Source organism: Bidens hawaiensis, unplaced genomic scaffold (assembly GCF_021521415.1).
Source record: "Bidens hawaiensis isolate Kalapana, Puna unplaced genomic scaffold, B.hawaiensis_p1.1 tig00017681_1, whole genome shotgun sequence".
Lineage (NCBI taxonomy): Eukaryota > Viridiplantae > Streptophyta > Magnoliopsida > Asterales > Asteraceae > Bidens > Bidens hawaiensis.
In genome coordinates, this window is record NW_027492671.1 from 284,866 (window position 1) to 310,956 (window position 26,091).

The 26,091-nt window shown below is 33.6% G+C and overlaps 1 long non-coding RNA gene and 4 pseudogenes across 2 annotated transcripts; 3 read left to right on the forward strand and 2 right to left on the reverse strand.

The window, feature by feature from the left end:
• The first annotated feature begins 177 nt into the window (after positions 1-177).
• On the forward strand, positions 178-1,158 carry LOC143554452 (GATA transcription factor 11-like; annotated as a pseudogene).
• Positions 1,159-5,353: 4,195 nt separating this feature from the next.
• LOC143554446 (protein S40-4 pseudogene) lies at positions 5,354-5,767 on the reverse strand (annotated as a pseudogene).
• A 2,059-nt stretch (positions 5,768-7,826) lies between these two features.
• LOC143554435 (large ribosomal subunit protein uL11 pseudogene) lies at positions 7,827-8,241 on the forward strand (annotated as a pseudogene).
• Positions 8,242-13,010: 4,769 nt separating this feature from the next.
• LOC143554436 (uncharacterized) lies at positions 13,011-14,643 on the reverse strand. Its single transcript, XR_013139019.1, has 3 exons — positions 14,618-14,643; positions 14,412-14,522; positions 13,011-13,254 (listed from the first exon to the last, which is right to left on the reverse strand). It is a non-coding gene; the product is annotated as an uncharacterized LOC143554436 (long non-coding RNA).
• Positions 14,644-15,573: 930 nt separating this feature from the next.
• Positions 15,574-18,920, forward strand: LOC143554437 (protein disulfide isomerase-like 1-4; annotated as a pseudogene). The gene is made up of 11 exons (XR_013139020.1): positions 15,574-16,083; positions 16,844-16,973; positions 17,133-17,298; positions 17,382-17,500; positions 17,577-17,657; positions 17,740-17,826; positions 17,908-18,051; positions 18,138-18,218; positions 18,295-18,429; positions 18,525-18,581; positions 18,652-18,920. The product of XR_013139020.1 is annotated as a protein disulfide isomerase-like 1-4 (transcript).
• The last annotated feature ends 7,171 nt before the right edge of the window (positions 18,921-26,091 follow it).

Below are 26,091 nucleotides of genomic sequence, written 5' to 3' on the forward strand. Positions count from 1 at the left end.
TTACAACTGTACAAGATTTACACGAGTCCAAATCTTTGTGATTATTTCATATGGGTATTTGACTATTTGCCTATTTTGGTTTTGTAGCAATTTTATTACCAATTTATTAATTACTTTTGTTGACAGTTTGTTGTATAACATTATAGCAAATGCTATGTTAAAAATGACTAATTTTTTCTTCCAGGATAAGAGAATGTGCAAGGCTGAGTTTGGTTTTTCCGGCATGACGGTCGATTATAATAATAACGATAATAATAATAATAATAATAATAATAGTAATCGTAGCGCGTACGATGAGGATTGGGACATTTTGAATATGCTTGATTTACCGATGGAGAGTTTGGAAGGAGATGGTTTTGCGGAAGATTGGGCTCAACTCGGGCCTATACCTTCTGAGGTTTTAACAGAGCTCGAGTATCCTGTGCTTGTAAGCATATTCGCATACGTTAATATATTATTGGTTCTGAAATAAGCAGGCCTGTGTATAAACGTTAGCCCGTTTTTGCAGAGTAACAAAATGCAGTCGTTTCATGCACCTAGCCCAAACTCAGTCCTCGAAAGCCGCAGTTCCAGCTTGAATAACAAAGGCATCTCGTTTGGAGTTGAACTCTCGATTCCCGTGAGAACTCGAACCAAACGTGTGAGACCGACCTTTAATCCATGGTTAATGTCCGGTTTCATCGTACTTTCAAAGAACAACAAAAAGAGGAAGAAATCATTTCCGGATGTCGAAAACGAGATTGTTGTGGGGAGTAAGAAATGCTCACATTGTGGAGTAACCAAAACCCCACAATGGAGAGGAGGCCCAATGGGCCCTAAAACACTTTGCAATGCTTGTGGGGTCCGGTACCGGTCTGGAAGACTCTTCCCTGAGTACCATCCGGCTGCGAGTCCAACGTTTGTTCCGGCTCTGCACTCGAATTCTCATAGGAAGGTGATAGAGATGAGGCAAAAGGCGGTCATGTAAGCGGGATCCATATTTTCGGTAATGATGATGATATTGTACAAAGATGAAAGGAAAGAAGGATTCATTTGGGGGGGATTAGTATTATGGTTTAGATCTAGCATATGTTACAGTTTTGGTTGGTAGTAGTAGTTAATGTGACATTGTTACAGTTTTAGTATTGGTTTTAGTTTTAAACCATTTATGTTACTTTGTCCTAGTAGGTTTTTTTGAATGATCACAGTCTTTCATATTCAAAAATCAAAATCTTGACTTGTGTTATATGCTAGTAACATAAATGATCAGTTCTTTCATTTAGTTAAAAAGTTTGAGTGTTTGACGAATGAATGAGCATGAACAAGCTTTGTTCGTGGTTGTTCGATGCATCTACATGGCTCGCACAAATGATCGGTTCACAAAGGAAATACAAAGGGTTCCCTTAGCGTGCTCGATGAAAAGTATAAATTCGGGTGACGGGTCGTTTTTGAATTGACCAAAATGGTATATCTGGGTTAGGATTAGAATCTTTGTCAAGAATAAAAATATGGGTCATGTCGGGTTCCACAATTCAATCTGACAATCCAACTTGATTGACACCCCTATTCGGGTTATTAAGCATAAACATCTTGAAGAGAATGATGGGAGTGATAACTACATCTTCAGTCTAGGGGTGCAAACGAGCCGAGCTCGAGTTTGGCTCATTTAACTTATATGGAGCTCGAGCTCGGCTCGTGAGTAGATTCTCAAGCTTGATCTTGGCTCGTTTATTATGTATTAATTAATTTTTTTTATATTTATAATTATATATAAATATAATATTATTTAGTTATTTTTTTCATAACATTATATATATTAATTAATAATTATTAAATATATGTTAAAAATTTACATAAATGGCAGGCTCGTTTAGGCTTGCGAGCCAGCTCGAGCTCAATAAGTGAAGCCCGGGCTCGTTTATTAAACGAGCTTACTTTTAGACTCGAGCTCTGGTCGGGCTCGGGCTCGATTAAGGCTCGTTTGCACCCCTATAATAATCTTCACAGCCTGCATCTGAACAGTAGACACCCAGTATTGGATCCAGCCCAGTGTGACCCCAAGTTGGCCCAATTTCAGTAAGCCCAAATCAAGGCTAGATATTAAGGTCCAACAGCCTCATATTACGTTTAGGTTTAGGTAATTTACAAAAGGAAAATTCCCAAAAGAATCATTTACGAAAACAAATTTCTAGTTTTAGGTATTATTTGTAAAAAATTCCAGAAATAGATATTATAAACTAGTCTTGACGATTAGTTTGTAGAACCAATTAAAACCTGTCGCGTGTCTTTAAACTAACCGTAACGAGCACGTTCACTAATCATTACTCGTAACGAATAAATAAGCTTCATGGCTCGTAATCAACGCCCACTAGTAATTCATAAGTACTTTAGTCGCTACGACTGGTTTACCCGTTTACATTCCCTACACGAGTAGTTTATTAGTAATTAACTCGTCGCGACTAGTTTAACCTTATATTCTACTCGTCGCTACTAAATGACTTATAAATTATTCGTGGACTTTGATTATGAGGCATGAAACTTATTAGTCGTGACGAGTAAATGATTAGTGAATGTACTCGTTACGGTTAGTTGAAGGACACGTGGCAAATTCTAATTGGTTTCTACAAACTACTCGTCACGACTAGTTTATAATACATATTTATGAAATTTTTTGCAAATGATACCTAAAACAAGAATTTTGTTTTTAAAAATGCTTATTTTGAGAATTTTCCCATTTACAAAATATCCCACACATGCACACATGGTACTAACCTACAATGCATGTTGAAGAAGGGCATTATGGTCTCTGAAGCATAAAATCATATGTGAAATTTAATTTATTTAAAATATTTACAATTTTTCACTTTTAATTTTACTCGACCTTTATAAAATTATCGAATACTATCAAGTTCACCCCCCGTCCCTCCCCCCAAAAAATATCTTTTACTATAGATTAATTTTTATTTTAAGCCAACCTTCCCAGAGATTTTTAAACAACCTTAACTTTCACATATGTTAATATTTTTTAAAAACTTGCACAATAGAAAACGAGCATTTTATTAATATTTAATTTGAATATGGTAATTATTTTTATTTTAATATTTTTGACAGTTTTAAATTAAGTGAGCCAAACCTTTGAGAACGATTTTTTGTCGTTGAAAATCGAAACTGAACCTTTGAAACTTGAAACCGAAAGTTAAAGAACAAAACCAACCTTGAAACCTAACCAATGACCGTTTTAAACGGTTTTAATATTTTAAACTGAATCACGAACACCCATAATTGTTGCATGATTTCCAGGGTCTGCGTACCGCATCGCTCGGGTACGCATCTAGTAAATAACGATCGCCTATATGTCATCTACAATCAAGTTCAGGTTTGTGGGGTTTTGTTTTTGTTTGTTCATAAAAAAAAGTGACCCGCTTTCTCTAATTCTCTCCTCTGTAGTAAAACATACACACATGTACAGTAAATAGAATTTGTTTTAATTTCAGTTTTATTTTACAATGTTTATCGCTTAATTAATCATAGATTTTGGCACTGGCCTTCTTTCCGGTAGTGTGACCCACAAATACAATCAATGTTAGTCCAGTGGGCCTAGGTCAAGATGGGCCCACTTGTAGTAATGCATTTGTCTTCACAAATTATAGAGTATCGATGTATCATGTCCACATCTGAAGTACCATGTTTGGTCCTTAATTCCTTATATCTTCATTTTTATTAAGTATTTTCTTTAATAAAAAGTTAACTAACAAAAAAACAACATTAAGGCCTTGATGGGAGACCTCCATTGTCTATGAGCTACAATCCAATTCTCTAATGAAGTTTTAGAATTTCTATATATAATGTCGACGCTACATCTTAACGGGGTGTTGGGTTGATCCGGTGTGTATCGTGCCAGATATCCTCCACCTCAAGGGAGTACTTGCGGTGGTGGATCTAAGTGTTGTTCGGGGGGGGGGGGGGGGGTTATAGACCCCCCACTGAGATTCGTCTTATCAGTAGAAAATTTTTGATTTTTCATTTTTTTTGTTTTCATGTTTGTATATTGTCCTGATAATAAAAAAAGTATACACAATTAAGTTAGATAGGAAATGTTGTAAATCCATCATATCATTAGCAAATAAGCATGAATAATTTGGAATATCAGTAACTAAATAAATGAATTGTTTATACCCGAACCCATATAAACGGACTTATTTTAATTGACCCATTTTAACCTATTCATCTTAACTGACATAATCCCCCCTCCCCCAAACACAAAAACTTCTGGATTCACCTCTGATTACTTGTATTCTTTAAGGAATTATAATCCTGATTGCTTTCACATGTGAAACATATTTTATTATTTTGGATAGAGTCAGCTTGTTAATTGAACTTTAGTTTTGAGTTCAAATAGATATAGTTAAAATAGAGGTTGAAGATTATTATGGTAAGTATAAATAGAGGTTTAGTGTATGGTTATTTGTGTTATTTATCTCACACACACAACCCACTCACTGCTATGTGTTATTATTATTATTATTATTATTCATCTTTGCTAGAGTAGTAGTATCACATTTTAATTCTTAAGTTTAGTACAATGGCAAATTATACGGGTATCGCATGTTAGAGTTAGAGTAGTAGTATCACATTTTTAATTTTTTTTTTTCGAAAAATGAGACTACATACACACAACTGGCAAATTATACGGGTATCGTGTTATACAGCGTATATGATACGTGAATTAAGGTTTATACATGTTTTGTTAAAAGAAAATAAGTTTACACGAACTACTAACACCAGATTCCAAAAATGGCTTTGTTTTGTAATTCTGATGTTGTCAAGGCTCGGGATACCACCTAAATAACTATAACTGCGGCTAGAGAGACAAATAGTTCGGGAAGAAAGAGTCTGAGGGAGCATATACTTAATACTTGATCAGAAAAAAATTGATCTTATTGATAGATCGATGTCTTACTCAATAAGAAGGGAGCTTGACTGCAAGACCCACTCGTCAAGCAGGGACGAAAGTCGGCCTTAGTGATCCGACGGTGCTTCATTCGAGGAATGGGCCAGACTGGTCATTTCTCAAGAACAATAACTAAACGCTAGAAGCTTTAATTTTTATGCTTATCTTAATTGTTGCTTTAGTTTATACATGACGTAATCATTTGCGAAAATTATGCCACTGTGTAATTATACCGAAAGTGACTAATATAAGGGTAGTGTGTAGTATCAAAAGTTAGGCGTATAACCTTATACCGTCCGTATAACCAACAAGGATACGTGTGCATCCTTTAAAATGATATTTAGTTAGCTGAAAGCCTAAAACACATTTAATAAACAACTAACACATAACGCTACATATAACAATATCATTAGAAAAATGTTATTAACCTTCAAACCCCGTTATTTCCCACACCGCGTTTCTAACTCTCCTTAAATCTCTTCCTTTCAAAGTCCTCCCGATCCCTTCATGAACCGAAAACGACGCGATTCGCCTCCTCGCTAGCAACTCATGCGGCGGAATTCGATCGTCAACCAAGTTATTATTATTATTATTATTATTATCCTTGCTCCCTTTCAGTATCTTAGACCATTCCGGAACACTCTCCGTCGCCTCACCTCGCTTCACGGAAGACATTTTCGTTATTCGTTTAGACGACACGGTTTTAGGCAACTCCACGGACACGTTCCACACGTCCGATTCGTCGAGCTCAAACATTGAATCGGTCCCGATAATACCAACACTGTTCATTTCACCTAGGTAGTTTGGTTTAACAAGGTAACTCTTTGATGCTGCCATTGAACCAAATTTGTTTATACAATTATTGTTGTTGAATAATATTGAAGTGATCGTGTTAGTGTGGTTTAATATATTATATATATATATATATATAGGCTTCAATGGTGATTCAATGGTGAATGTGTTAGGATATTACGTGGCGTGATGTGATTGGGTGGGTCAAGTGGTCCCCACATATTTGTTTTCCAGTCTTATCCGAGTTAGATTGATTTAAACACGGCACGTGTTGTGCTTGGTTAAATAAGTTGGATTGGTGGACAGGGGTAAAAATGTAAATTGGATTATTATCGTTATTAGTTTGTCGTGGCTTGGGGGTGTGTGGGTTGCTTCTCTGGCACATGGATAAGGATCAGTACATGTGTCTTTGGCCATTGTGCCACGTGGAATGTACGTTAGTTGAACATGTTCGAGTGTCAAGGGAGGACAGGGCCATTGGTTTCGCTTGTGAGTTGTGATATTATTGTTTGTGCTATTAGATTGTTGTATACATTTAGGGATGCTACATGAGTTGTGATATTATAGTTTTTTTGTGGCCCAATATATTTCGTATAGGTCTTATAAGCTTCGTATAATTCATCATGTATGAGTTATATGTTTCATATAGGCCTTATACAGCTCGTATAGTTTTTTATGGTTGAATTTTATGCTTCATATAAGTCAATACGAGTCATAACATCTTCTTATTCAATTTTTTTTCTCTGAATTTTCTCCTTCAAGCTATACGGCTCGTGTAGGTTTTTGCCAACGTCACCTGACATCATTTGGCACCTATACGATTTGTATAGCCTTATATGAATTATATAGGAGTCATGATGTCCGAGTAATCAAAATATCTAAAAATTATCACTATAAATTACTTACTACCAATCACGCATACATTTAATTTGACCAGCCGAATATATTTTCTTTAAAACTACAAGGTAGTAAATCACCATGTCAATAAGGTTCTCTAAAATAATGAGTCTCTTTATAAATAAACTTATATAAATTAGAGGGTATGTAAATAGTACATGAATAAAAGGCAAAAAAAATAGAAATTATGGAAATTGTTACTCAACTAAAAATTTAATTATCAATGAGGTTGGTGATCCACTAGTGAAGTCAAAGCCTTTAAATATTTTGAGTCTGTAAGGTGGTTTTAAGTTCAACTCCTGACCCATAAATAAAAATATATAAAAAGAAATTCTTCGTTAAAGAAAAGCTAAAAATATAATTAAAAAGCGCATGTTAGTTACTTGTACCGATTCACTATTCATGAGAGAAGCCAATTAGTTTTTTCATGTGTGCATAGTTACTTAATTTTCAAAGTAGTTAGTTACAACTTAATTCATTTTGAACTTTGATTTTAATGTTATTTTATAAACATATTGACTTTAACTCATTTTTATGTTTGATTTTGCGTTATTTCTTTCTATAATTAGTATTTGACATACTTTATTTTTAAATTATTATGTTTCTTAAACTTTGACTAACCTTTACGATGCGCGTATTTATATTTACATTTCAGTACAAGTCTTGTGCGACACCGATTATGGTCAATGTAATATATTTTAACTTTTTTTCACAGCTAACGTGTCTCTAAATTTCGAATACAAACACACGTCAATATTTCTACGTATGCTTAAATATAAATTTTAGTGAATACCTAGCTCACCCAATTAGACACATGGGCCAAATATAATATTTTTTTCTTCACGACAACTTAAGTTTACATATATGCATCCTTATTTCTATATAACATTTTGATATAAATTTTATTAAAATAGACCAATCATAAATGTATGTACAAATTTTAGTAATTTTACGTTTTATCAACGTCCCATCACGACGTACAGATTAACGTGTATCAACACTCCTGCCGCAAACAGAAGGGCAGTTTACTAGTTAGATTTTAAAACGTAGTATATGTTTGGGCCATTTAAATCACTAGGCCCACACACTTTCCAAAAGCCCATATCCCTTCAAAACACATCAAATCAAAACCCTAATCCACCTCCTTCTTCTTCTTCAACTCCCCTCAAACCCTAACCAACCTGCAACAACCACCACCACCACCACAATGCCGCCAAAGTTCGACCCATCACAAGTCGTCGAAGTCTACGTCCGCCAGCTCCCTGGCCCCCAAAATCGGCCCACTGGGCCTCTCCCCCAAAAAAATCGGAGAAGACATCGCAAAAGAAACCGCCAAGGACTGGAAAGGCCTCCGCGTCACCGTCAAACTCACCGTGCAAAACCGCCAGGCCAAAGTCTCCGTCGTGCCGTTGGTTATTAAAGCTTTAAAAGAGCCCGAGAGAGATAGGAAAAAGGTGGAGAATATTAAGCATAGTGGGAACATATCTCTGGATGACGTTGTGGAGATTGCGAAGGTGATGAGAGGCCGATCGATGGCGAAGGAGTTGCAAGGGACGGTGAAGGACCCGAAGGATTTGCAGCAGGAGATTGCTGACGGTGATGTGGAGATTCAACAGAATTGAGGTGTGGGCTTCATTGACTGATGAGTTTGTTTTTGGTGTGTTTCTGGATAATGATTTGAAGACCTTTTCGTTTCGGTTTATCATATTGTCTTTTTGAACTGCATTGATGCCCCCGAATTTGATCGATTACTCTTCGCACTTTGTGAGTAGACATAATTGATATACTTTATTTAATATAAAGTTATGCAGTCGATATCGTCGATATATCAGTGGATATATCGGCAACTTTTAGTGTTCAATGTTATTGTTTTAAGTCTTAACAAGTTCTTATTTGCTACCATTGTTGGTGTTTTGCAATTTGCAAAAGGTTAATTTGTTAATGGTAGAAGACTATACTGAATTATTAGTGTTAAATTGCTATATATGTGAATTTTACATGATATTAAAATTACCGATTATCTCTTGACCGATATCCGATATTTTCAGCATTAACTGCTTAGATATAAAGTTCGTCTGCTGCTAATCAAATATAGATATCTATATATATTATTACACATGAACAAACGTTTTTTAACGACGAGATCTATTATCGCTTTTTGATATCCTCAGTGTGAATTTGCATTACTTATTTAAAAAGCTGTGAAACTGTAGTTTTAATTTAGTTTGCAAGGTTTTTCAATGTTAAGTTAGGTTAGATTATAAACTTGATTTTGGGTTCTTGATGAGTTATAGATGGGGGTATAAATGAGTGGAGCTTGGCTCGGTTTGAGTCAGGAGAACTCAAGCTCAGCTTGATTAGAACTCTTTTTCTAAAGATGCAGCTTTGTTTGTGAATTGTTTTTTAAAGCCCGATATTGGCTTGTTTATTGTTTAATATATAATTCGAATACGCTTTTAGTTAATTTAATATATTTTGTGAAAAATTTTAAACAGGCGTAAGTTAGGCTTGAGCTTGTATGGTTCCTTAAAAAGCCTAACCTCGGTTTGAGCTTGACTGTGTAGTGTGAGACTAATACTTAGGAGTCCAAAAGAGCTAAATTAGAATAATACACAAGCTTGTTAAGGCTCGACGAGCCTAAGCAATTTTTCCATACAAGGCTTGAGCTCGCACTTGATAACTAGTCACTTGAGTCTTGGGTTTGGCTTGAGTACATAAAAATGTGGCTTGTCTTGAGCCTTTTATTGATTTGAGGTTGGGTAGCTCTTGTTTGCACTCATAGTTATTGTATGAATGAAGTTGTGTTTAACTTCACCAGCCAGTATCTGTTTTAAAATGCACATCTGTGAAATGCACGCTAATAATTTTAATACGTCTTATTATGGGTCGGTTTTAGTTTCTGTGTGTTGTTTACGTCTTAAATTTAGTTTTAGATTAATTTTGGGCAAGGTGTTGATTTGTGTGGTTTTGGTTGCCCGAAGTATTGCAAACTTGACACTAGGGCTATTCGTGACCCTATCCGAGCCTATTTGGCTTGTTTACAATCAAGTTGTTTTCTAGCTAGATGAACAATCCTGTATTAAATATAGTTATTACTTGGCTTCTTGGTTCCACCAAGTGTTATTTGGTTCCACTAATTGGGTTCTTCATGAGGCCTGTTTTCATGGTTTAGGCTGTTTTCATGGTTTAGGCTGCTCCCATTTTGCTTCCTGTTGCTAGGGGAATTGCTTGACCATACTTCAACTTGTAATTAGTCCATATAGACCTTTTGGCTTTTATCTATATTCTGAAAAAGAACTAAAGTTTGAACATTTTATGACCAAACGTATCGCGCTATAATTTTTAAATAAAGTTCAATAAAACACAGGACATTAGAACATATATAGTGCAAAGGTTCAACAATTTTCTTTTTTTGAAAAGCTAAGGTTCAACAGGTTACATGAGAAATTGAATACTATGCCACTAAATCAAAAGGTTGTTGAAAAAAGAAACTTGGTCACTCATCATCAAATGAGTTATCAGTTGTACACTTTCAAACCATAAATTGTGTGGTAGAAGTGGATAAAAAGAGTAAAATTAAGATTCCAATTTGGGCTCATCTTAAAAGAGTTAAAACGAACCAAAAACGAGCAGGGTCAGCTAAAACTAGTGAACTACTTCCAATTCTCGAGTGAGTTGATCTCAAGCCTTAACAAACTCGCTACTGGACCATTTGACCGAAGTCCAAATTCTTACCTTCAACATTTTTAACCACACTCTCGATTGACACTTGGCTTTCATTGAGTCCGTCAATAAAACTACATTGTTGATGTAAGGCTCAAAATCAAAAATATTCATAGAAAAACCATAATCAAACAATCTAAGCCTAGTTTTTCTCAAAATCATCCATTGAAGTGGTGGTTAATAACCAACCTCCCATGAATACATCAATATTACATACCACCTATAAATACTCAATCCTAAGCTTCATTATTCTTCAAACCTGTTATCTATTACTTCCTTTTAACGTCAAAAAGTTTGGTTTAAAACTTTTCTCTTTATCAATAAAGAGATTGTACAATGCCAACCGACATGATGACGTTGAATGATATGAGGGCGGTGCAGGTAAGGTCAACGGAGACCGTACCTTTGCAAATCATCCCTCAAATGAAACCGTCTTCTCCACCTAGGCTGGCCACTATTAGGGAAGAAAGAGGTGAAGGTTTTGAAGAACCAAGGTAAAACATAAATCATATCATATGCTGCTATATATGTTTATGTAGAGTCTCAGTGATTGATTCTCTAAAGTCAATCCTGATGTTTATTGTGATTTCATATTATTTTGGTTTTTCTATTGTCAATCATTGTAAATACTTTTGTATTATCAAACTGTGATATAATAAATAAATAAATAAATAAATAAAATCTATTATATTAAAAATATATAACTGTTTCTCCCTTTTGGCCATTGTGGAAATGTATGATCAGTGATGATGTGTGTAAATCTATATTGTATTGAATTGATAATATGCACAATACAAGGCATGTGTAGCAAAAGTAACAATAGATACAATCTATGCTCATGAGGCATTAACTATCATCCTTGTAATACACATTGTTGTTAGACGGCAATGCATAAGCGACAACACAAAACGCACAAACAATAATTCATGTAGAAACGGAAAATATAAACGATATTAGAACTTTAATGTTATTCGGTCCTAGCGGAAAACGTTCATGAACTAAACTAGTTTATTTCATTATGCTCGGAACCACCCATTACAATTACAAGCGTGGTTTATATAAAGATTAATTATAGTTAGTAATTTGGGACCAATTAAATATGGGTCCTAATTAAAACAATTAAAACCGGCCCCCTTTCTGCTTATATCTGTCAACACCCACGAGCTCAAAGCTTTCATAAATCCTAGCGGTTTGTGTCTCTCCTCAACCTGTAATTTGATATATACATAAAGAACGGAATTTGTAATAAACTGTTACTTAAAATTGTCTCCGATTTGAAAGTTACTTGCATATATTTGAAATTTTGAATAGATTAAAGAAATCATTGAAATTATTTAAAGAATGACTAAATTGTATTTATTTATTTACATATTTTGAAAGGCAACTCGCATAGTCTCCAAATATACTCCTAAATACCCATTTTTTTACAACGATAAAACTCGCACCGCTTAAAAAACAAAGCTTTATACAACTTATTGATACCTCTATGCCAAAAACCTAAGAGGCTAAAAGAGCGTTCACATCCCTCCACTATTTTTTTACCCTAAAACTTAACTAAAAATCATACTTTTTAAAATTTATATATCATTTTAAAAAAGACCTTCCATAACCCAACCAGCATTTTTATATTTATTTTGCTCTAGAAACAATTATTTTATTATATTTCTCATTTTACACATTCACAATAATTTGATTGAGGATGAACAGTAGCCACTCTCATAAAAACTTGAAGAAAAGTGGATTTAATTATAGTATTAAAAAAGTTAATAATTTTTTTTAGTGTAAACGGTCATGAGACCTTTGCCAACGGTCGAAAACCCCTCACCCTGTTCAGTTTCCCCTACCCTTGCCATCGGTCGAAATTCGAAAACCCTCGCCATGAAGGTGTTGGCATCACTGCCAATGGGATTTGCAGTCTTCATGGTACACTTGGTAACCGCTCCACTCTCCAGTCACCTGCACCAGCATCAACCCAGCCAGAAGCTTTGGCACTGCCATGATTTACAACGACAAGGCCCGGGACGACCAAACATGCAATTGTTGGTATTACCATATTAAAAAACATAATCTTTCAAAAAAAAAAATTGTATTAATTCTTGAGAAAATCAAATGTTTTGCAATGGATGGGTCAACCCGTCTTTAGGCGCAACGGCAACTGCTTTCTACTACCCTTCTACTCAGAGCATTGACCATTAAAGCCTTTGGTTCTTTCAGAAGCAATTCATAACTGAAAGATGATGAATTTATAGATGGCACAATTGATTGACATCATAATGTATGTGATATGTAGATTTGTAAATAAATATTTATTTTTATTTTATTTTTTTCAAATTTTCCTTGTGCTGATTTGAGTTCATTTATGTCATTTTTTACACAAGCCTAATACGAAATTCATGAGTTTAGGTTTAGTCTAAATGAAGCTTAACGGGTTGTGATCAGGTTGTCCCAAGGACTCTAGAAGTGGGCCGGGCATCCTATAAACGTGTTACATTTAACCATGCACAAGTATTTGGTCCAAATTGTTGAAAACATTGTCATTTGGGACGAGCCAGAGGCATAAGTTTTGACTCCCATAAGTCAAAATGTTTGATCTTTAATGATTGAAGGATAAAACTTTCAATTGAAATCTCAATGAAAGATGGCAAAATATAAGTCAATACAACATGACAATCTTATAAAGTAACTATGGCAATGCAGACAAGATCAAGAAAATGTAAACACGCATATTAGCAAGTATTAGGTAGAAAGTTAGATAGCAATACATCACCATGAATCGGTTGTTTAACACTAGTATCGTGTCTCTACCAGCGACGCACGCTCAGAGCCTCAATAGCAGGTCCAAAAACCTGATCCACTGATTTGTTCCAATAATGTGCAAACTCAATTTTCTTTCTTGAAACAGGCTCTTTAATCTGTGTTCAATGTAAAAAGTTAGCCAAATTACAAGATATATATTATACATATACATAACCAGGTGTTCATTACAATACCAATTTAAATTATAGAATTTTGACATCAGTATTACCACTTGAAACTACAATTAGCTATATAAAACTTAGGGCAATGAAGATGCGAGTAGGGTTGCAAATTAACCGAACAAACACGAACAAGACCTTGTTAATATTCGTTCATTAAGGAAATCAACCTGTTCATGAACTGTTCACAAACACTTACCGAACAACATTTCTTGTTCGTGTTCGTTTATTAAGGAAATGAGCATGTTAGTGAGCTGTTCATGAACACTTAACGAACACAAACATATGTTCATGAACGTAAACAAACACCAACAAACATTCACGAGCATAAATGAACACAGACAAACATTCATGAGCATAAGCGAACACAAACAAACATTCATGAGCATAAACGAACACAAACCAACATTCATGAACATAAACGAACACAGACAAACATTCATGAGCATAAACGAACACAAACAAGCATTCATGGGCATAAACGAACACAAACAAACACAAACAAACATTCACGAACATAAACAAACACAAACAAACATTCACGAACATAAACAAACACAAACAAACAAACATTCATGAGCATTAATGAACACAAACGAACGCTCATGAGCATAAACGACCGCTCATGAACATAAACGAACACAAACAAACATTCATGAACATAAGCGAACACAAACAAACATTCATGAGCATTCTTTAACGCTCATGAGCATAAACGAACGTTCATGAACACAAACGATCATATATTCATTTTAGAACAAAACCCGCCTTCTTCATCACAAACATTACGCGGAATCCACCAAATACAAAATAAAGTACTTAACATAATTATCATAACTAGGCCTCTGTTCATGGTTTAACCAAACGAACAAAATTTCTTGTTCAAGTCCGTTCATTTATTAAACGAATGAGCATAACGTTCAGCTCGTTTGCAGCCAGGCATTATCAAAATTATTCTCAAATTACTAAAATCAATATCGTAAGCATCGATTAAACCGTCAACTATGGCACCTAGATTAAAGTATAATCAAATCATATCAATTAATTAGGGTTTGGTAAACACAAACAACAAATTGAAATAATAAAAAAGAGACCTGAGATTTGGGCGGTTGAGTCGTTGCAATCGTCTTGTAGATGTCTCGCCGTTGCTCGAAAACAATAACGCCGGAGAATACAGTTCCTAGGGCGGCGCCTAGAATACGCTCCTGCAATAATAATAATAATAATTTACACAAGAAAATGAAAATTAATTTATGTGTCTGTGCACAGAGATACGTGAATTTGTGTAATCGAAGGTCACCTGAGCAAGGATGTTGATCATGGCTACTGTGGGATCGAAACACCGAAAAGGGGCTAATTTCAACGAAGACAGGTTAGGGTTATAAACGAACCGGACATACCACGTTGGTTCGGACGCCATAAGTTTATTATGTTCCTTCATTTAATAACTACTGAGTTGGACATCAATAGTAAAGTTTTGTTCGGTAAGTTTAACAAACGAATATGGACATTGACCGTTTTCGTTCAATGGTGTTCGTGAGCATTTGGAAACGTCCGGTAAGGATTATACTTTTTGAAATTAATATGTAATCATTTATGTTTGTTTGCTCATTAGAGTTGTTGCATACGTTTGTCCATTCCAGTCAATTAATGACTGTGTGTTCATTTGTTTGTTAGCGTTCGTTTACAATATCAACGAACGGACACGGACAAACTCAATTCCTTAATTGACGGACACGGGCACGAATTTTCATTTGGTAGAGTGTTCGTGAACCGTCCGTTTATCCGCCAAAAGTTTAAAGGACGAACGCGGGCAAGGTCTCGTCGGGTTCGGTTCGGTCCGTTTACATCCCTACCCTCATTTTAATAATAGAAAATTGTTGTTTAATTAAAGTTACCAAGTTGTCTTTCCGGGTTTCTTGGGTATGAGAAATTTATTTCTAGTACTTATGATCGATACTAATCTCCCTCGGTTATTTGGGTTAGGGTTTTATGTGTATAGGTTAATCAAGTTTTAAAAACCAATGACTTCAGTTTCGATTTCGCCTAATAACCAAACCGTGCTCAACTGTAATAATTATACACGTTGTCGTAGTCATTTGTCTTTGATACATGAGTTAATGAATACACCATCGATTAACCTCTTTAAGTAATCGTTAGTCCCGGCCCACAAGCCACTTCTTCTTCTTCTACTCCACTGTCAGCGAGTTAACGCTTAAGTTTCAGTGGATCTACCGGTCAAAGTCAACAACTACAATGGCTCATCATCGGTTATCCACCGTCCTATGCCTTTCAACACTCCTCATCTTCTCTCACTTCACTAAACAAACCACCTCCATCTCCGACGACGAAGACCTCAGCTTCCTCGAAGAACCTGAACACTCACACCACCACACTTCTACTTCCGATCCAGATCTTCACGACTTTGACGAAGACGACGACTTCGAACTGCCGTCCGATTACAAATACGAAGAAGACGACGAGTTAATTGATGATAAGGACGTCGTTGTTTTGACCGAAGGAAACTTTACGGAGTTAGTTGAGAGTAACCGTTACGTGATGGTGGAGTTTTACGCGTCATTGTAAGGCTCTGGCGCCTGAGTACGCGGCTGCGGCTACCGAGTTGAAAGACGAGCCTGTGGTGCTGGCGAAGGTGGATGCGCAAGAGGAGAGTGAGCTGGCGGAGGCGTATGAGGTGCAAGGCTTCCCGACGGTTTTGTTTTTCGTTGACGGTGTGCATAAGCCGTATCTAGGGCCGCGTACGAAGTGAGTTTTTGTTGTATCGTCTCGGTTTTGAATTGGTTTAAGTTTATATTGTGAATTTGTGATTGCATTAGATTGATATCAGTCTAGGGGTGCAAACGAGCAAAGCTTGGCTCGTGAGTTGTTTTTTCAAACTCAGGCTCGGCTCGTTTATAATTATTTATTATTATGTATTTTGTGAAAAACCTTAAACGAGCCTAAGCTCGGCTTGAGCTCGACAGCTCGTGTAGTACCTTAAACGTGCCAGACCTCTAGAGCTCGACTGTGTAGTGAAAAAATAATACATAGAAGTTCAAAAGAGGTAAAACTTAAAACTAAGCAACGCTTGACGAGCCTAAATGAGCTACCCGTACAAGGCCCGAGCTCTGGCTCGGGCTTGAAGAAGCTTGGCTCAATAAGTAAACGAGCTTTATTTGAGGTTTGGGCTTGTGCTTGAAAGGGCCCGGCTCGTTTCGAGCTTTATATCGATTTGAGCTTGAATAGCTCGCGATCGGCTCGGCTCGTTTGCACCCCTAGATATCACACTGAGTTTATATCTTTGAGTAATATTATTATCTCTGAATTTATTCATTGCATTATCATAACTCGTATATCTGAAATGTTTTTCAAATAATTTGGAAAATGCTTAATTCTTAATTCTTAATTGTGATATCATAAGGATTGTAAATCATATCTTAATTAGTTAATTCAATGCTCTGAATCATGATTTTGTGTTTAAAATCAATGAATTTGATTTTTTTTTTTTTTATGTATTACAATCTAGAGATGCTATAGTAGCTTGGATCAAGAAGAAAACTGGACCTGGTGTGTACAACATAACGACTGAAGAAGATGCAGAGAAAGTTCTTACATCCGAGGACAGAGTTGTTTTGGCCTTCCTTGACTCTTTGGTGGTATTAATTATAACTGATAACCGCCTTATTATCTTGCACCATTTATAGTTTACCTAGAAATACTACACCAAATGATATGAAACTGTTACACTTCTAGTTTTAAGGCTTTGACACTCAAAATCAAGATATTATTCTTTAAATCGAGTTTTCTGTTATCAGGGTACAGAAAGTGAGGAACTTGTTGCAGCTTCGAGGCTTGATGATGATGTCAACTTTTATCAAACTGTAAGCCCTAATGTGGCCAAGCTTTTTCATATAAATCCTGAAGTCAAACGTCCTGCTTTGGTCTTGCTAAAGAAGGATGCAGAAAAAGTGACACATTATGGTCAGTTTTTCGCTCATTGCTGCACTTATGGCATCTGTTTTTTTCTATCTTTTTATTGGTTCTAAACTTCTAATTTCATACAGATGGTCAATTTGAAAAGTCATCAATTAAGGAGTTCGTTTTTGCTAACAAACTTCCTTTGGTGACAACTTTTTCAAGAGAAACTGGAACTTTGATCTTTGAAAGCCCAATAAAGAAACAGGTATAAAATTCAGTTACAGTATAGTATATGTATTGATCAACATAACATTGCCATAAACTGTACCTTTTGTTGTCAGATTCTGTTGTTTGCAACTTCAAAGGGTTTAAGTAAGGTTGCACAAACATTTGAGGATGCTGCAAAGTTATTTAAGGGAAAGGTATTTGAAATTAGCAATTGTTTAAATATCCAAATAGTTCCTCCTGAGAGATTTAGTAATACGACATTATTTTATTGGGCAGCTTATTTTTGTATATGTTGAAATGGATAACGAAGATGTTGGGAAGCCCGTTGCAGACTATTTTGGCGTTACAGGAGATGCTCCACAAGTAACACCTGTTTTAACTTTTTATTACTTTTCACAAAATGAAGTACCATTAATAGAAGTATTTACCGATTGTTTTAACTAGGTTATTGGATATGCCGGAAATGATGATGGTAGGAAGTTTGTATTTGACCAAGATTTAACCGTTGAAAACCTTAAGGTTTTTGGTGAGGACTTTTTGGACGACAAGCTTAAACCTTTGTACAAGTCGGATCCCATCCCCAAACATGTAACAATTTGGGCCCTTTTTTAATTTTTATTTATTATATATCTTATAAGAGTTAACTTTTAATCGCTCGATTGTTAATGATGCAGAATGATGGTGATGTTAAAATAGTAGTTGGGAATAACTTTGATGACATTGTCTTGGATGAATCAAAAGATGTTCTACTAGAGGTACTTATAAAAAATGAAAAATAAATTTATTTTGCATCGATTATGAATTATTATTATTATTATTATTTATGTGCAGATCTATGCACCATGGTGTGGGCATTGTCAAGCTCTAGAACCGACATACAACAAGCTTGCGATGCATTTACGTGATGTTGATTCGTTGGTAATTGCAAAGATGGATGGTAGTACAAATGAACATCCTCGGGCAAAGGTTAGCATTGTCTTTTCAGCTCAAATTTGAATCTTTTGATATTAATACTCCAAACATAATCAGTGATTCGTGAGTCTTGGATCTTTCGTTTACAGGCTGATGGGTACCCCACAATTCTTTTCTACCCGGCGGGAAACAAAAGCTCGGATCCTGTAAGTGACACACACACATATATATAATATAGATGTATAAATAAATGTATAAATTTGTTTGGCATGACAGATTTCTGTAGATGTTGATCGAACCGTAGTGGCATTCTACAAGTTTTTGAAGAAACATGCTTCGATTCCCTTTAAGCTCCAGAAACCTACTTATACTGATACTAAAGAAAGCTGTGGTAAAATCGACCAGAAAGATGAATTATGACAATAGTTTGTCCCTGTAGCTCATGTGTGCACGTTGCAATATGATATTTAATATATCGAACGGAAGTTAAAGACAGTATACGAAATATTTATCAGTGTGAGAATCAGCCTTAAGTTATGCTGCTATTTATGTAGAACTCGTTTCTTAAAATAGGAATCGGCTTAGAGCTATTAGCTATATCATTGTTGATGTTATCAAGTCTGTTTGATATGATGTGATGTAGCAAGAATTCAGAGAGAAGATTAGTGGACATGATGGGTCCAAGTCGGTACGAGTTAAAACATGTAACGTGGTTGCCAATGCTGCATATGGTTTTAATAACTTAAATATGTTTTGTACTTAAAACGTTTACTTAAACTTCTTTCTGATTTGTTTGCTTTTGACGTTGTAAACTTAGTGATCGCTTTGTGATATGTTACGTTGTTTAAATGCTGGGTCATTTTTCATTTCATTACACTTAAACACGGGCACTAGACGGATATAAAACTAGTTATATAAAGTTCCTCTAAATGAAAGCCACAAACAAACACAATTTATATTTGGTCACATGATATTGGATTATAGGTAGAGGTGTACAAACCAGTTTTTTAATCGAAACCGGTTTTGGTTTAAACTGAACCGGCTTTAAGTCAAAGTAGTTAAAACCGGTTTTGTATCAACCCAGTTAGAAATCAAACTGGGTTGAAGCTTCAGAAACTCGTAACTAATGAAACCGGTTGAGGAAAGTTCCAAACCGGTTTGGAGCTGTGAATTAAAAAAAATGTTTCAAATGTATATTTAATGACATTATGGCAGAAACTGGTTACCATTTGTGTCATAAATGTCCAAAACTTACCATTTTGGAGTTTTGAAATTTTGAGTATTTGAGACCAATTTACCCCTAAAGATATAGTATAAATATATCATGCATGTTATAATCAATTACAATTATAACAACTTGAATTCTTCAAGATAAAACTTTCACTACTCCAAGTTTATAACCTTTCAAGCAACAAATTCACCACATCCAACCACTATGATATCGTTATGATAATCAAAACTGAATGAGCCTCGGCGATTTGGAAGCACTACGGCTTGTGTTTGATGTCAGACAACACGGAATACCCGAGTTGTAGGTATTGCAACGCGTTTCTCGAAGTCTACTCCAATTCAACTTTGAAAAAACATACCGAGGGGGCTTGCCGATGGACGAAAGACATCAATATATGCACGCGGTTGTAACATATCCATGAGCCTTTTTGTTTCCACGTGTGGAGTGGTTTTCTCATACGTATTTACTTCAATGACATTTATTTTATAACCCTAAAATTTTAATTTACTAGCAATGATTACTTTATTTATTTTATTTTATAAATGTCATTGATGTAAATATAACTCATACGTATTTACTTCAATGACATTTATTTTATAACCCTAAAATTTTAATTTACTAGCAATGATTACTTTATTTATTTTATTTTATAAATATCATTGATGTAAATTAGTCTGAGAAAACTATTTCACGCATTGAAACAAAAGTGAAATTACAAGCACGTGCATATATTGTTGTCTTTCATCCACCGGACAAATCCCCTCTATATGTTTTTTCAAAGTTGAATAGTAGAATTTGTGCATATAGTATAACACTTTATGCATTCACTATAATTAATAAAAACTTTTATCAAAGGGTAAAATTGTCTTTTGAAAGTCTAATAACTAATCAACATTGTTTATAAATACATATTTAATTCACTACATTAAGAATATATAATAATGCACATTTAATAATGATAATAATAGTTATTATTTAAATAATAATACTCAAATATAATCTATATTTAAGGCATGTTGCGTTAGAGTTAGCTTACGAACCCGTCACGAATCGTGGGCACCTTTTTGTTTTATTTCTTTTTAATTTGTTTTATATTTTTTTTTAACTTTTTCTTTCAAATTATTTGTTGAAGCTTATTTTGTGGAAGAGAAAAGAGCAAATAAAGGGAACATATTCATTTCTTTGACTTCGGTTAGATCTTATATATGTTCCTCTGTTTTGTCCATCACTTTCACAAGAACGAACTTCAACAAATACTATTAAAGAAATGTGAAAAAGAATAAAAATTAAACTGAAAATTAATTTAATAAATAAATAAATAAATAAAGTTAAGGTACACCATGTTCTTTTTTTTTATTATATGAAGTAATTTTAATTGCTAGTAATTTAAATTTTAGCGTTAGAAAATAAATGTCAGTAGGGTAAATATGTTTAAGAAAATCACTATACATATGAATCACTACACATATATACAAACACATGCATAGTAGTATAGAATAAAATAAAAATGTTTTTAAAGTAAAAGCATTACACATGTTTTCTTCTTTTACCCAATTTTACATTTAAGATTAAAAATAATGTGATGACACATGTAGTGGTCACAAAATCACCATGAATCAAATTAATTATAAAAAGTTAAAACTGTATCCATAAAATTTATCGTTAACCATTAAATAAACAATAAAAAAAACTTACCAATACAAAATATCTTATTAATTCAACTCTAAGGATTAAAAAAACATGATATCAGAAAGAGGAAACACGTTATAAAAAAAGAAGGCCACGCGTAGTTCTGAAAAAAAAAGTAAGTTTCTTATATTGATACAATCGCATCCATAAATTGTTGTTTTTCATCAAGATTTACACCTATATTTCTCATATTCAATCTAGGTTTTTCACCTTTCTCTCATGGTAAATTGGTAACTATTATTACTTAACCGTGCCTGCTATTTAATTTACACCCCCCCCCCCCTCAAAAAAAAAATCTTTTCAAATTAAACAAACATTGTGAACCACGTTACAATTTCGTTTGATGCTAATTAACTTATTGTGTGATTATTGATATATTGCTCTTTATTGGATTTTTAAAAAGAGTGATAATTTATAGAATTGGTTTTGATTATATTAATTATTGTTATCCACCCACACTATTATCACTGTAAACTTCATTCCATTTGATTCTCATCTACCCTTTAGCTTTATCATCATTTAACACATAGGAAGTTAGGAACCAATAAACTTTTGTAAACACTCATTTCTCTCCTTACATTACCACTTTCTACTTTTAAATAAACTACTGTTATACCAAATAATAATAATTACCAGCAGAGAAAAGTCAAAGTCCTAGATTGAATCTAAGAAAATTTAGATATAAATCTTGATGAAACACAATAATTTATTGATGTGATTCTATCAATATAGGAAACTTTTTTTTTCCATAACTATGCATGACTTTTTTTCTTTACCATGTGTTTTCTCTCTCTGGTATCATGTTTCTAACTCTTAGAGTTAAATTAATAAGATATTTTGTATTGATAAAGTTATTTATTGTTTATTTAATAGTTAAAGATGAATTTTCTGAATAAAGATTAATTTTTTAAATAAATTTAATTTTAAATGTGAAAATTAAGTAAAATAAAAGAAAAAAAATGTAATGTTTTTACTTTAAAAACATTATTTATTTAATGTTACACTATTTTTATTTTTTATACCGTGCTTTAGTTTATTTAAAGCATTTGGTTTAACAATGTATTTGTAACCGATACAATAATCACACAATAATGCTTTTAACAATTTATTTGGTTTAAAATTTAATGCTTTTACTTTAAAATCATTTTTTTTTATCAATGAGCTAACGGTTGAGTGGTAAGAAACAGAGACTTGGTGTTCAATATGACCCAGGTTTGATTTCTGCCCACAATATATGTTTCCTTTGTTTTGTCCAACTATTCGACAAGAACGAACTTCGACAAATACTATTAAAGAAATGTGAAAAAGAATAAAAATCAAAATGAAAATAAATTTAATAAATAATTAAAAATTTTAATAAAAAAGTTAAGGCACATCATGTTCTTTTTTTGTATTACATGGAGTAATTTTAATTGCTAGTAGTTTAAATTTTAGCACTAGAAAATAAATGCAAGTAGAGAAAATATGTCTAAGAAAATCACTATAAAAGTAGAGATAAAAAAGATGTGATCTTCTTCATTTGTTACAAACACATGCATAATAGTGTAGTATAAAATAAAAATGATTTTAAAGTAAAAGCATTACATATTTTTTCTTATTTTACCCAATTTACATTTAAAATTAAAAATAATGTGATGACACATAAGTGGTCACAAAATCACGACAAATCAAATTAATTTCAAAAAATTACACTTTATCCATAAGATTCATCTTTAACCATTAAATAAGCAATAAAAACTTACCAATACAAAATAAGAAAATGATTCAAATAAGAATAAGGAGTTTCCTAGGAATGGTAAGAACCAATAGATTTTTGACATGTAGCATTATAACATATGGTGAAAGAATAATTCTAGAAAACTATATCGGTTATAATGATAAAAGAGTAATTCTAGGAAACTATATCGGTTTTTGGTAATTTTAAATCTCAACCATTAACATGATCCAATGACTACGATTTATTCCTAGTCTTCCTAGAAAACTATCTCTTTTTATTTTAACCCACCCCTACAAAATAGCTTATTAATTTAACTCTAAGGATTAAAAAACATGATATCAGAGAGAGGAAAGTAAGGAAAAGAAACCAGATGTAGTTATGGAAAAAAAGGAGTAAATTTCCTATATTGATACAATCGATCTATAAATTGTTGCGTTTTATTAAGATGTACACCTAAATTTTCTCAGATTAAATCTAGGGTTTTGCCTTTCTCTCAAGGTAATTATTATTACTTAACCATGCTTGACTTTTAATTTACTCCCCCTCAAAATATCTATTCAAATTAAACAAACATTGTGGCTGTTGAACCACGTTTCTGCTTACAATTTTTGTTTGAGGCTAATTAACTTATTGTGTGATTATTAATATATTGCTCTTTATTGAAGTTTTTGGCTAAAAAGAGTGATAATTTATAGAATTGGTACAAAAATCATTGTACAAAAACATGTCCATTTAGATTTCTAATAAACTTTTATAAACACTCATTTCTCTCCTTACGTTACCACTTTTTACTTTTGATTAAATTATTTTGATTATACCAAATTATTATTATTATTATTATTATCATCAGGAGAAAAGGTCAAAACCCTAGATTAAATCGGAGAAAATTTAGGTGTAAATTTTGATGAAACACAACAATTTATGGATGTGATTGTATCGATATATGAAACTTACTCTTTTTTTTCATAATTATGTGTGGTTTCTTTTCTTTACAACGTGTTTCCTCCTTCTGATATCATATTTTCTAACCTTTAGAGTTTAATTAATAAGATGTTTTGTATTGGTAAAGCTTTTTATTGCTTATTTAATGGTTATAGATGAATTTTCTAAATAAAGATTAAATTTTTAAATAAATTTAATTTTAAATGTAGAAATTGGGTAAAATAATAAGAAAAAAAATGTAATTTTTTTGCTTTAAAATAATTTTTATTTAATTTTCCACAATTTTTATTTTTTATACCGTGCTTTAGTTTTTTTTAAGTATTTGGTTTAACAATGCATTTATTTTTCATATAAGTTCAATAAAGTTATTATTATTATTATTATTATTATTAAACCATGCTTTTTAACTTACTTCCAGCCCCCAAAAAATATGTGTTCAAATTAAACATTGTTTCTGCTTACAAATTCTGTTTGATGCTAACTTCTCTTACTAATCACTTACATTTGATGCTAATTTATTTATTGTGTGATTATTGATATATTGCTCTTTATTTGAGTTTTTGGTTATAAAGAGTGATAATTTATAGAACTGGTTTGATTATATTAATTACTTGGCATGTATTTTACACAAAATGAGAAAGATGCTATTGTTATAAGCAAACAAACACAAAATGTTCCATCTTTATAGGCACTTGTATTTAAGCTTCTTCTGTCTTATGGTTAGGAGTATTGATGGTCGTTTTGCCAAGAGAACGGAAGTTGATTCCTTGAATTAAGAACACACTAGTTTCTGGTCTTTCAAAGTGTGTGCAGTCTGATATTGATGAAACGTACCATTTGGTGTTGACTATGTTTGGTTCAAGTTGCAACAGATGTGGTCGACTCGACTCACTTTTTGTTCAGAAGTTCTAGTTTTTTTAATAAATAATTAACGGGTTAACTAGACTTACTAATGCTACATCTTGTTCAATGTTTGACCTGTTAGAGATAAAGAAGACCAGTTCATACAAATCGCTTCGGACCTTATTTACAACCTTGTTAACGGGTCTGTTGACTACGTCTTCACAGAAGATGCTCTTTTACTAAACGCTATTGGAAGACAATTAAGGACTGCTCAAAACCTGAAGCTTTGATTCGGGTTTTAACTCTTTCCACGAATCTATGCAGAAAATATTATTTGATTTGTCTCCGGATCACTCATAGTTTCCTTCAGCTTTAAACTTTCTGTACATATTTTGTATAGAAATTTGTATAAACTATGGCTACTATTTATTAAAAAAACTAGAACTTCTGAACAAAAAGTGAGTTAAGTCGAGTCGACCTCGACTTGAATGAACATTAATCACTCTGGCAACATTACACATTTTTATTTGTAATTTATATATACACATATTTGTTTGTATGAATGTATTTTGTTGAGGTGCCAGCAAGGATACCTGTGGCGCATGAAATGGCACAAGAGCCCATGTATGTGTATGTCAATGTCAAACATTACCACGCGATACTGAGGCGAAGAGAATCACATGCAAAAGCAGAGGTCGAAAAGAAACTTATCAAAGATAGTAAAGGTGAATTGTGATTTTATAACTTGAATGTGGTTGGTAAAGTGGTAAATAACGTGCTATTGGTTTTATTTTACAGCCATATCTTCATGAGTCGCGCCATCAACATGCAATGAGAAGGGTTAGGGGCATTGGTGGTCGTTTTGCCAAGAGACCAGAAGTATGCGCTATGGGTCTACTGAAACACCAAGGGGCAAATCGGTGAATTCACACAGTTACCAGGCATTGATGCGAGACTGTCGCTATCTAGTAAAAAACAATTAAATCAATGTCCTAATCACCTAAGCAAGCTAGGGTAAGTAGGGTGTCGAACACGAGGAGTATGTGGTCAGCGTGAAGTGAAATCAATTCTTAAAATTATGAAGTAGTTCAATTAAAGTGCTGATCACACTAGCAAACAGTTTGTGTTTTATAATAAGCAAACAAGTAATCAAGTATTCAATCAATTAACAAAGACAAATAACACCCGGGAATTCAAGTAAGCAAACTCATGCACATAACAGATAAAGTATCATGTGTCAACTACAGACTGACTAACCGGTTAAACCTTAGGCATCCACGCTCGCTAACACACG